This window comes from Ranitomeya variabilis, chromosome 1, assembly GCF_051348905.1.
Source record: "Ranitomeya variabilis isolate aRanVar5 chromosome 1, aRanVar5.hap1, whole genome shotgun sequence".
In the NCBI taxonomy this organism is placed as follows: Eukaryota; Metazoa; Chordata; class Amphibia; order Anura; family Dendrobatidae; genus Ranitomeya; species Ranitomeya variabilis.
In genome coordinates, this window is record NC_135232.1 from 191,069,335 (window position 1) to 191,082,397 (window position 13,063).

Sequence of the window (13,063 nt, forward strand, 5' to 3'; positions counted from 1 at the left end):
CCAGGGGACAAGGTTCAGGCCCTGGCCACTCCGGGACCAGGGGACTAGGTTCACACTGAGACTAGGTTCGCTCTGAGACCAGGAATACAGGTTCAGGACATTGGCCAAACCGGGACAAGGAGACAAGGTTCAGGCACTGGCCGCTCTAGAACCAAGGGACGAGGTTCAGACACTGGCCACTCAGGGACTATGGATACAGGACTGGCCACACCAGGACCAGATATACAGGGTCAGGACTCTGGCCACACCAGGACAAGGAGACCTTGCAACTCACTAGTAGTATACCTTACTAATGATTCTACATGTTGCTTGACGTGTATTTTGCAGGTGCACAACATTGTATTAAATGCGTCTCAACAATAAGCTGAGAGCATTTAGAATATGCACGAGATACACCTTTAAGAACAGGGGAGCGCAAGTACTAGGCACAACAGGAAGCAGGAAGGACACGCCAGAAGATCACACTACGGGGCTGGGGCGATGAGTGAGTCATTGTCCCTGCATGGAGGGAGACAGAAACACCATGCTGGGGTGCCATCCATAGCGCTACAACCAATGACCAATATTTTGGGTTGCCAATAATCCCAAGTTATTTAATATATAAGATAATGTAAACATATCATAACACTGAACACTTTATATTGGCAGTGTTGCCTTACTTCTTGCCCAGGGAAATTATGAGATTGAATAGATAACTAGATAGATAGCTACATATAATCAACGTAATGTTATAGAACAGCTGTATCAAAGCCTGACCATAACAATTCATTTCTTCTGAGTTCCCATATCCGTTTTCCCTCACCTTCAGTAATTTTTAGAGTCTCTCTTGTGATGATGTCAAAGTGATGTCATAGCAGAATTGTGATGTCAGAAGACTATGCCACTACTGATGTCAGTGCATGCTTTATTCTCCTATCAATGAGAAATATAACCACTAGGTATATTTACTGTATGTGGCTTAATAATTGAGATATTTTGCCACATATTTTATATGCTATTTAATTAAGGTTTACTTCTACTGCCTAATGTGATTATTAAATTGGCATCCCTATTTTTAAGGTCGTAACTCCACACAAGTCTGTGTTAATAGTGTAGAGAATTATATGCTACATCATCCTTCAGTATACATAGTTGATTGCTATTTTTTCTCAAGCAATTATGCTGTTGTTAAAATGTCAAACTTGATGTATTTTCCCAATTTTCTTCAAGCAATTAAATGGAAATGCTCACCAACAGTCTATGTTAGCGTCACAATAATTTATTAATATTATGCCAACAAAAGGGTCACTTTCTATAAACACCGATAGATTTGTAGCCACAAACTGAGCTTAGTGTTGACAAAATATTGTATATTTTATATGTAAATGACATATAGGCACTATCGCTAAGACTAGGAATTCGGAATTCCAGCATTGACTTCTCAGTACAGCATTTTCTTGTTTGCATTTATGATTTTATATCGAATCCTCAACGGATGATCATAAGAGGACAGTAGTATTGAGCTCCGCACTCTACCTTTCAGCTCTGATCAGCCGGTTTTCCTATTAAAAATAATGAGCATTTTGTTCTAATCATGTGGCTTTTAGACATGGAAAGGCAAATCAATGTGAAAAGACTCCATGTGACCATACCCCAAGTCTTTTACACGTGAGAGAACACGCCAAGTTTTCCAAGAGGAAGATGTTTTAGGACACGCTGGGGTATTGTCCTGAAGTGCTATCTTTTTGCATCTTTTTGGTCATTTCCTAAGTGCTTAGGCTTGGTCATTATTTTTTACTTCTGGCAGTATTTTTTTTAGCCTTTTTCCATTGTATTTTTATAGAAAATGGAAGATCTCTAACTCCGTACTGAGTATGAGGTGCCCAGCTACTGAAACAGTAGGCGCCTGTCATCACGGGGTGAGGCTTTCACGGTATGTCACAAGATTAGTGTGAAACCCTGATCAAGGATTGACCAAATCTGTTTAATATGATAGGTACATGATAGCACAATAATGATAACTGAATCCATGATAACTGAATATTTTTGTATGGAAATAATAAGTAAAATGTTCACCAAAAAGCAAATTTGTAGCCAAAATGCACTTAAGAGGTGATGACAGCTGCATGAGGACATCGGCTTTCTCTTCCTTTCATTGAACCGGGTTATCAGAAAGAAAAAAAATATCCTGAACTGGCCCAAGGCCAGTGTTAGAGGAAACGAGAAGAACTGAACCTGGAAATTATACAGATTGTTCTTGTTTTTGTTGTTTCCGTCTCGCTCACTCGATCGTTAACGTTCTCAAAATAATTTCTAAATACTGTTAGCTGCTTGTGAGCACAGAACAATGATTAATAGAATGTGATGTTCTTCCGGCTGTCTGATGTAAACCACATTTCACTGGTCTTTCCCACCAGTTTCCATTGTCTGAGCGCTTCATACTACTCGATTAAATGCCATGATACTGGCCATTATTTCTAAGGCATTTCTATTCTGGTCTCTCAGTCTTCACACATCTATTTTTATTACTTATTTTACTTTACTATATTGCTGCCTTGCAATTGTTAATCCATTCATTGTATTCCTGATGCATATCCATATTACTGGTCCTCAATCTTGAAGTTCATTCATATATTTACCCCTACTAGATACCATTTTACAATACATTTATCAAAACTTAAGCTATATAAACAATTGATTTCAATATTCTGTAATAATCCGGTGTTGCAGCCTGTCCAGAGCCCCACTCACGATGCTGTTGGCTTCAGAGTGGAAATCTTCCATCACTTTGGGACATAAAGGACAGTCAACTGATTCCTCAAAGCTTTCACAACAGAATTCTGTTGTAAAACAGCTTTGAAAAGTTGCAAAATTTTTGGGTAGCGCGAGGCTGCATTCAGATTTAGTGAATTATGGTGTTCTCACACCATTTTTGCCCAGTTCTGACAAAGCGGGCAGAGCTTGGGCTGGAGTCGGGGCGTGATGAACCCTAGCTCGTCAAATTCATGACGAGTGGCAGCATTCCTTACACCACAAATCTTACTCCAATCCTTGACTGGAGTAAAATGTGTGGTGAGGTGCCCCCCACTTGTCAGACACTCCTGATTCATTAATGGCCTTGCATCTCTTAATGAATAGATCTGACTCTAGTATGCCTCCTAATCAAGATCAGCCTGTGTAACGCTGGTCTTGATGAATTGAGGCCATAACGTGTAATCTGGTTATGACAAAATCAACTTTGACATTACTAAACTGTTAAAGGGACACTCTGAACACACGCTTTGTACAAGAGGAGCAAGACACAGGGATTCTCTCTATGTAGTCCTCTGAATCCCTGTCATGCACAGCCCCCTGTGGTCCTGTACAAGGCCATACACAGGGTTAAAAGTTTAGCTCAGTGTTCCTATAAAGGACCACTCTTGCATTTGTTTTATTGCCCCCTCTGTTACCACTGCAATCAGTAAAGTGTGCATAGAGCTCCATGAAAGTACTTACCGGTTGCTGTCTTCCAGCACCGCTCCGCTTTTCTCCTGCATCACGTGACCATAGCTGTGACCTGCCATCTCACACATTTCAACGTAAGTCTATGAGACTCAGAACAAGGCTCTCATAGACTTACATTATGAAAGGAATTAATAGCCTGTAGAGTGATCTGGCAAGAAAGCACTGCAATCACATGATGGAGGAGAGGATCCGGAGCAGCATTTTAATGCACAAACTTCACACACATTACTGACTGATAGCAAACGGGGCAATGAAAAGAAACAAATTGCCAGAATACTGCTTTAAAGGGGTTAACGTAGGCTACAAGTCTGCAGTCACTCTGGGATTGCAAACCTGTAGCCTATTTATGAATCCTCACACGCTATGAGGATTGTCAGTTGCTAGGAGCAGGAGGTCATGTGACCACTTGTATGACATTCGCATGCTTCTGGCCACATTCCAACTAGACTGTCTGGCCTTGTTGAATGCACTTGCATTAAGTGAGACTACCCTCATCTAGTTGGCATGTGACCACATGTATGCAAATCACATACCTGCGGTCACGCGTCCGCTAATTTCAGCTCCGGCACCGAAGAAATGTTGAAGTACGCATAATGTGAGGATTTACAAATCTGTAGTCACAGAGTGACTGCAGACTTGTAGCCAAAAGCTAGAAAACCCCTTTAAAGAGGGTGTTTATTGACAAGTGAGTTAACTATTCTCAGTAGCAGCCATAAAAAAATTGTGAACATGCATGGTTATTTTCACACCATATAACTGCTGTTATGGCATCATCATTGCCTTTGCACCTTTTTTTCTGGGTAAAAATAGTTATTTTGGTGACTTTTTATTTTTGTACGTAATTATTTATTTTGCGTCTTTTTTAATTTACTATTACTTGGTTTTGTCTATTTTTCTCTCTTTGTTCGACAACGCGTGAGTGTTTTCCATTTACCAAATCTTTTATCCTAATTCATTGTTTTGAAATATCATAACATTTATTCGTAACTTTACTCCAGGAGTACAAAATCTCGCTTTATTTTGGGGCAGTTGTAGAATAATGGTCAGCATTTTAAAGGATTATGCGACATTCTGAACCAAAAGGGCCTAAAAAATGTAAAAGAACATTTTTTTTTTACTATTACGTCATTTCGAAGAATTTGGCACAAAAAAGTGTCATTGAATGGCACGAGATTAAAAAGAAAATTCACTTATATAAAACAGAAATCGTAAATCGGGATTCACTAGAGGTTAGGACTATCCTGAATCGGGTCAACTTGATGCGGTGGGATGGCTTTTACTTTTCTGATCAAAATTATGTTAATTATGCACCCTATACTATTTTCACACATTATTGCTCTTTATTTATTTACTTAAGGGTATTTGCTTGTTATGTTTTTACTTTGGGTTTGTGTCTGCTTAGCAGTCAGTGTGAACATATGCGTAGACATTGCATGCACACCAACTTATACTCCAGTTCATTTCCTTAGGTTTTTGTCATAGAAGTAAAAAGAAACGTCACTAGTGTTGAGCATTCCGATACCGCAAGTATCGGGTATTGGCCGATACTTGCGGGTATCGGAATTCCGATACCGAGATCCGATACTTTTGTGGTATCGGGTATCGGTATCGAAACAACATTAATGTGTAAAAGAAAGAATTAAAATAAAAAATATTGCTATACTCACCTCTCCGACGCAGCCTGGACCTCACCAAGGGAACCGGCAGCGTTGTTTGCTTAAAATGCGCGCTTTTCCTTCCTCCCGTGACGTCACGGCTTGTGATTGGTCGCGTGCCGCCCATGTGGCCGCGACGCGACCAATCACAGCAAGCCGTGACATAATTTTCAGGTCCTGAATGCAGAATTCTGCATTCAGGACCTGAAATTACGTCACGGCTTGCTGTGATTGGTCGCGTCGCGGTCACATGGGCGGCACGCAACCAATCACAAGCCGGGACGTAATTTTAAAATGCGCGCGTTTCCTGCCTCCCGTGACGTCACGGCTTGTGATTGGTCGCGTCGCCCATGTGACCGCGACGCGACCAATCACAAGCCGGAACGTAATTTTAAAATCTCGAATGCCTAGAATTCGGCATTCAGGACCTGAAAATTACGTCACGGCTTGCTGTGATTGGTCGCGTCGCGGCCACATGGGCGGCACGCGACCAATCACAAGCCGTGACGTCACGGGAGGAAGGAAAAGCGCGCATTTTAAGCAAACAACGCTGCCGGTTCCCTCGGTGAGGTCCAGACTGCGTCGGAGAGGTGAGTATAGCAATATTTTTTATTTTAATTCTTTCTTTTACACATTAATATGGTTCCCAGGGAACCTGGGAACCATGAGGGATACCGTCCGATACTTGAGTCCCATTGACTTGTATTGGTATCGGGTATCGGTATCGGATTAGATCCGATACTTTGCCGGTATCGGCCGATACTTTCCGATACCGATACTTTCAAGTATCGGACGGTATCGCTCAACACTAAACGTCACCCTTCTTTGTTCAAATGTAACGTGCTTTGTTTTCTGTAAAACACATTTATATTTGCCTAGGCTGATTATAAAAGCTTTAACTCCCGAGGTTTGTGTATGGGAATACTTAATGCATGGTAAGAAAAATATTTTGATTTCTAATGAATAGAAAGTTTCTTTGTTGGCCATTGCGCTTTCAGGTATGTTATGTAAATGGATTTTCACTGCATGAAGTATTTCTTGATTAATATTCCACATAAGAATGTTTTAATGGAAATTTTAGCCGCTCTGTTATCGCCGCTGCATGACTCCATGGAAACTTGTCCGTGCAAATAAGTTTTAAGTAGCACAAAATATAAACTGAATTTTTACCAATACAAAACCTCCTGCAAGCACAAATGCCAGTAATGATGTCAAATATTCCTCCACACAAAGCCAAAAAAAAATTCCACTCTGTGTATTGTTTTATCCCACTGTCATTAGCTGTAACACACAATGTGAAAACTCAAAAATGCAAATAGTAGTATTCTTTGGTAATGTATGGCAATACTGAATAATTTGTATTATTGTATATACACTGCTCAAAAAAATAAAGGGAACTCTTAAACAACAGAATATAACTCCAAGTAAATCAAACTTCTGTGAAATCAAACTGTCCACTGAAATCAACACTGTTTGACAATCAATTTCACATGCTCTTGTGCAAATGGAATAGACAACAGATGGAAATTATTGGCAATTTTCAAGACACACTCAATAAAGGAGTGATTCTGCAGGTGGGGACCACAGACTAAATCTCAGTACCAATGCTTTCTGGCTGAAGTTTTGGTCACTTTTGAATGTTGGTTGTGCTTTCACACTCGTGGTAGCAGGAGACGGACTCTACAACCCACACAAGTGGCTCAGGTAGTGCAGCTCATCCAGGATGGCACATCAATGTGAGCTGTGGCAAGAAGGTTTGCTGTGTCTGTCAGCGTAGTGTCCAGAGGGTGGAGGCGCTACCAGGAGACAGGCCAGTACACTAGAAGATGTGCAGGGGGCCATAGGAGGGCAACAACCCAGCAGCAGGACCGCTACCTCAACCTTTGTGCAAGGAGGAACAGGAGGAGCACTGCCAGAGCCCTGCAAAATGACCTCCAGCAGGCCACAAATGTGCATGTGTCTGCACAAATGGTTAGAAACCGACTCCATGAGGATGGTCTGAGTGCCCGATGTCCACAGATAGGGTTGTGCTCACAGCCCATCACCATGCAGGATGCTTGACATTTGCCACAGAACACCAGGATTGGCAAATTTGCCACTAGCGCCCTGTGCTCTTCACAAATGAAATCAGGTTCACACTGAGCACATGTGACAGATGTGACAGAGTCTGGGGACACCATGGAGAGCGATCTGCTGCCTGCAACATCCTTCAGCATGACCGGTTTGGCAGTGGGTCAGTAATGGTGTGGGGTGGCATTTCTTTGGAAGGCCACACAGCCCTCCATGTCCTCGCCAGAGGTAGCCTGACTGCCACTAGGTACTGAGATGAGATCCTCAGACCACTTGTGAGACCATATGCTGGTGCAGTTGGCCCTGGGTTTCTCTTAATGCAGGACAATGCCAGACCTCATGTGGCTGGAGTGTGTCAGCAGTTCCTGCAAGATGAAGCTATGGACTGGCCCGCCCATTCACCAGACCTGAATCCGATTGAACACATCTGGGACATCATGTCTCGCTCCATCCACCAACGCCAAGTTGAACCACAGACTGTCCAGGAGTTGGCGGATGCTTTAGTCCAGGTCTGGGAGGAGATCCCTCAGGAGTCCATCTGCCGCCTCATCAGGAGCATGCCCAAGCATTGTATGGAGGTCATACAGGCACGTGGAGGCCACAAACACACACTAATGAGCAACATTTCCTTGTTTTGAGGCATTTCCACTGAAGTTGGATCAGCCTGTATTGATTTGATTTTCCACTTTGATTCTGAGTATCGTTCCAAATCCAGGCCTCCGTGAGATATTAGTTTTGATTTACATTGATAATTTTTATGTTTTATTGTTCTCAACGCTTTCCACTATGTAGTTGGAGCGCCCCCAGACGCAGGGCAATGGGGTACTCGGTACCGGGTCCCTCTGTTTCGGTTCCGGGGATGTCACGGTGGCCCGACCAGGTCCGTGGCCCTGCTAAGGGGCGTCCAATTAAAGGTGTAGGTGAAAGTTTGTCAAGTGTTCGTGACGCCACCTGTGGTGTTCGGTCAAGGTGACTGACGCTGCTAGGGGTCCGCTGGGGTGATGGAATGGCAGCTAGATGGTTTACCTTCCCACAGGTGAAGTATGTCCCCAGGGCTTCCCTTGATGAGTAGATGGTAATGGTGTAGGTCGCAGTAAATAACGAGGACACAGTGTTGCAGTCTCTTTACCTTTTACTGTAGACTTCAGCATCCACAATCCAGAGCACTGCTAACAGGGCTAGCTGAGACCGGCCGGTCCGAAGGCACATCCAGAGTTCCCTTTGCAGGTGGAAATCAGTAGCCTTCCTACTTGCGCCTGTGTGTTGTAGTACCTCCCTGCTGAGCACCACGGGATAGTCCTCACAACTCTTGTGTCTGTTTCTGATGTTCTCTCTCTCCGTCCCCCAGATGATATGGCTAGGACGCACCCGTATGACGGGTAGGCCTGGAGTTATTTTATAGGGACCCTAGAGATGCCCCTCTCCCACAATTGCCTCCGTTGTCTGTATAGGTGAAAAGGTGAGACAGCCAACCTAAAGTCAACTGCCCTGCCGTAGTTCAGAGTAATGCGTAGAGCCAATACTCCCTCGGCGTTCCGGCCACCGGCTACGCGCCTCAGAAGGATGTTGCCACGATCTTAGGGCACGACTCCTCCCGGTATTATCTCCTAGTGCTGTGATCTCGTTTCTCACTTCTCCACAATATACTCCGCTTCTTGTCCTTTCTTAGGATGCCGCCGCAAGGTAGTGCAGGCACGGCTCCGTAACGATCTGTCTCTTGCTAGGCCACTGTCAGGATCCCACCCCTGACAGGGACCTCCCTGAATCTTCCCAGCAACTCTCTCTCTAGATGTTGCCTGGGCAAAACCCAGTCAGCTTCTCCCTAACTTCCTATCCAACCCCCAGTTTTACCAGAGTGTGAGGAGTGGCCTAGTAAATAGAACCTTTTGCTCCCCCTGGTGGCCGGAGTGTGAAGTGTAATGTGAGACTGTGATACCTGGTCAGGTGAACTCTTTTAGTACAATCAGACGTACCATCACTCCCCTTAGTGGCAGAGAGACAATATTGCACGACCAGGACTCTGGGGCGCTGCACTGTGAATAAAGATTTACAACTGGAATATTTCATTCAGTGATATGGTACATTTGTCACCATACAGAATTTTCTTTTAATTAAATGATTTCTGTTCTTTCACACGAAACCTTTGATCTTGCCTCCAACATTTTCCATAACAAGTTAAAACATGGCTCTGGTGAACATCCTAGTTTAAAATATCCCAATCCTTCATGTCTTTCCCTTTTTTTTTTTACTGGGCATCTCGTTATTAGAATTCTGCCAGCATTATTGGAGCAGGAACTTCCTGGTCTTCACCTATCATTGCTTTGTGCCTACCACTGGATAATAGCTTGCTTGTGCTGAACAGAAATTCCATTTTTCTGTATCCAGTGTGACAGACAAGAGCCTGGGTGCTTAGAGACAAAAAGCCCCTCCAACTTCCTGTAATTCGTATTTGCTGCTAAAGACAGATTGGACTTGACAACTGGCAGTGGACGGCAAGTTAGACAGAAGAGAGATGTCTAAAAACTGGGATTTTTAAATGACTGTTCTTTTTTAAATAGTTATTTAGTGATTTGAAGATTGCCTATTTAGCACCTAATTTATCGAGTAAGATTAAGATATCTGAAAGTACAGTGACCATTTAATCAGTATCAAATGCCACAGCTTCTACCTCTCAGATATGGCTGATAACATGTTAAACATAGTAAATTTAAGGTTTAATAATATTAAATTATGGTACTTATTAACCAGGTGTATAGCCTGCATTCAACTGACCGTCATTATTTTGGCGTTTGGTCATATTTCATTTATGCATTACTCAACCATGTAAGCGAACCAACAATAACACATTTAAAAAAGCAATTCTTCACCATTCTGTCTTCCTTATGCAAAAAGCCAGGCAGAAAATTGTCAGAGGAAGACAGAAAACCTTCCTGACCTTCAGATAACAAGTTACATACATCAAAACAATTCTGTTTTTTCCGCCAGTTAAACATTTCTCTGTAAGGTTATTTCTCAGTAATATATTCGGAAAGCAGAAACAGTACGCACTCATTTCTCCTGCATCATGAGTTTGTCTACTGACACCACGTCAAATGAACCAGGCAACGTTTCTGAGGTAACCGTGTCCTTCTTCAGTAGTAAAATAAGTTGGATTATAAAGTACCACATTATATACCGGCATGTGTATATATGTATATATATATATATATATATATATATATATATATATATATTACACACGCACACACTTATACACTGTATATCTCATACGTATATTCACATAGTGTTTTAGCCTTTTTTCTAATGATACATTCACATGACTTTAGGGTATGTGCACATGGTCAGTAAACTCCGCGGTTTGGACGCTGCGTACTTCATCCAGATGTTACAGCATGGTGGATGGGATTTCAAGAAATCCCATTTCCACTATGCGTGCACTGACCCCCGCGGATCTCCCGTGGAGACGGACATGTGGCGTGTCTTTCCAGACCGCAGCATGTCAATTTATCTTGTGAAGACGAGAGACTCTGCAAGGTAAATGTCCCCGTGCAATGTATTGGACGCGGTGATTCTGCATGGTTCAATGAACACATGCAGATTCCTATGAGTTCAAAAGCCGGCAGCGATTTTTACAGATACATTGAAATTTGTAACATAAAAAATTGTATTTGGTCTAGTAAATCTTAATAACTGCTGATATATAAAACTGGTTGCCACATAGATTGGGTACGGATGACGATGTAGAGGGAGAAAGCAGCAGTGGAATAAAATAAGAGCCAAAACTGGTGATATTTTACCTGGCGACAGGCACTTCCTAAATAATTTTGATTACAATTGTACATACTATGCTAATACTCAGTAAGCGGTTGCCATTTCTTTTGATTTTACATTTCACTATAGCAGGCAATTCATTGCTGTGCTTCTTTAGTTGTCTGTTCCCCAATAAGGCTGTGGCCACAATGCGCCTCATGTAATTCACCTGTAAGGCACATACAGCACTATAAGCACATTGCCGCCTCTATATATCGCCTATTCTTTCTTTGGGGTTATCTGTAGTATTGATGCTGTCCTTGACGAGATGCTGTACCATACTTTATACTGTGAATATTGATCACTATCACGTCTATGTCATTTATTTCCCGATATATAATAGTCTGTGGCTGGCGCCTTTACATTAAAGGCATCGTGGTACACATCACTTGCCACTTTATGACGCCTATGCATTGCTACACATGGGTAATATCTAAATGGCATATGTTGCTGAGATTTTACTACCGCCCCCCCCATACTACCAATCTCTGGTTTTCAGTAAGACTGGCACTAATCATTACCTTACTAGGTGAAGATATTCTGATTGAGTCCCTTGTTCATCTTATAACGCTAGACTAGACTTTCTATAGATGTCTTCACTGTTGGATTGGGGTGCAAAGGGCCCACCAGTAACCAACTCCAGGGATCCACTTTTAAGCTACAAGCAAATGTGACATTATCCTCAATCACAAATATATAACACTGAACTGGGTAGATTGTTAAATGAATCAGGTGCTGCCTTTGTCTGTATATAGTGATTCCAGTATATTGTGCCAAGTACGGCTCATAGAGGGTGGTGGCCCACCGGAGGATTCTCCTGTTCTACTGTGGGCCAGTCCAAACCTGGATGTCTTCCATACCTGCTGGATCTTTTCATATATTTTACATTGTCACCTACCCATTCATTACACTGACTGATAGATGCCAGTATTTATGCCCGTATGTTCTCGTGTTAGTTATTGCTAATATATGTACACTGTATTATCTTGCTTCATCACTTTGATTTCAAGATGAATTGTTTTATTAACACAATATATTCTGGCCTCACAATATCCTTTCTGACCTTTAAAGCTTGTTTCCATGTTTAGAGCAAATCTTCTGTCATATCTGCTGATTTGGCCGTTTACACGTCTGTTTACGATTTGCATATGGTAATCGTATTGGCAACAGAACCTGTGTTTTTTTTTCAGTGGTCGTGGAAATATCTATCCCCTTACTAGATGCTGTTCTACAACTTATTACATCCGTATAGATGGAGATCTATAAAATGTGCATACTGAGAAAGGCATGATCAGCCCGGACGTGCGATAGCCAAAGCAGTAATAATGACTCACATAAAGGGTGAAAAAATACTGCGGATTTTGACAAAACATCTGATGCTTCTACTTCATCCAAACTACCGAAGGACGCAACCAAAGCAAGTCCAATTATTTAAGGAGTTAATTATTGAACCCCCTTAAGGACCAAGGAATTTTTTGTTTTTGCACATTCATTTTTTCCAAGATCCATAAAAAAATTGTATTTTTACATTGACATGGACATATAAGAGGGCTTGTTTTTTTGCAGGATGAGTTGTAGTTTGGATCGACATTCATTTCAGCATATAATGTACTGAGAAATAGGAAAAACATTCTAAGTGGGAAGAATGGGATGGTAAAAAAAATGCAATTTCGCTTTTGTTTTTTCCATTTTTTTATGGTGTACTTTGTGTGGTAGAAATGATCTAAACACAACATTGATCAGGTCAACATGATTACTATGATTACGGCAACACCACACCTGCATCAATTTTTTTTTCTATTTAAGTGATGAAAAAAAATTCTGAATATTGTAAGAATTTTTTTTTACCTTTGTGTTGCCATTTTCCAGACCTATAACATTTTATTTTTCTGTGATGGGGCTTGTTTTTTGCAGGGTGAGCTAAACATTTTTATTGATACTCACTTTATATACAGAAGATACTTTGATGGCTTATTATTACTGTTTAAAAGGGAGACAAAAGACGCAATTCTGGCATTTTGATTTTTGTTCTCTTTACACTGTTT

At 41.8% G+C, this 13,063-nt stretch overlaps 1 protein-coding gene across 1 annotated transcript in view; it reads right to left on the bottom strand.

Moving 5' to 3' along the window:
* The window catches only part of MARCHF3 (membrane associated ring-CH-type finger 3), a 304,581-nt gene that overhangs the window by 208,677 nt on the left and 82,841 nt on the right, over positions 1 to 13,063 (bottom strand). The window lies entirely within an intron of this gene.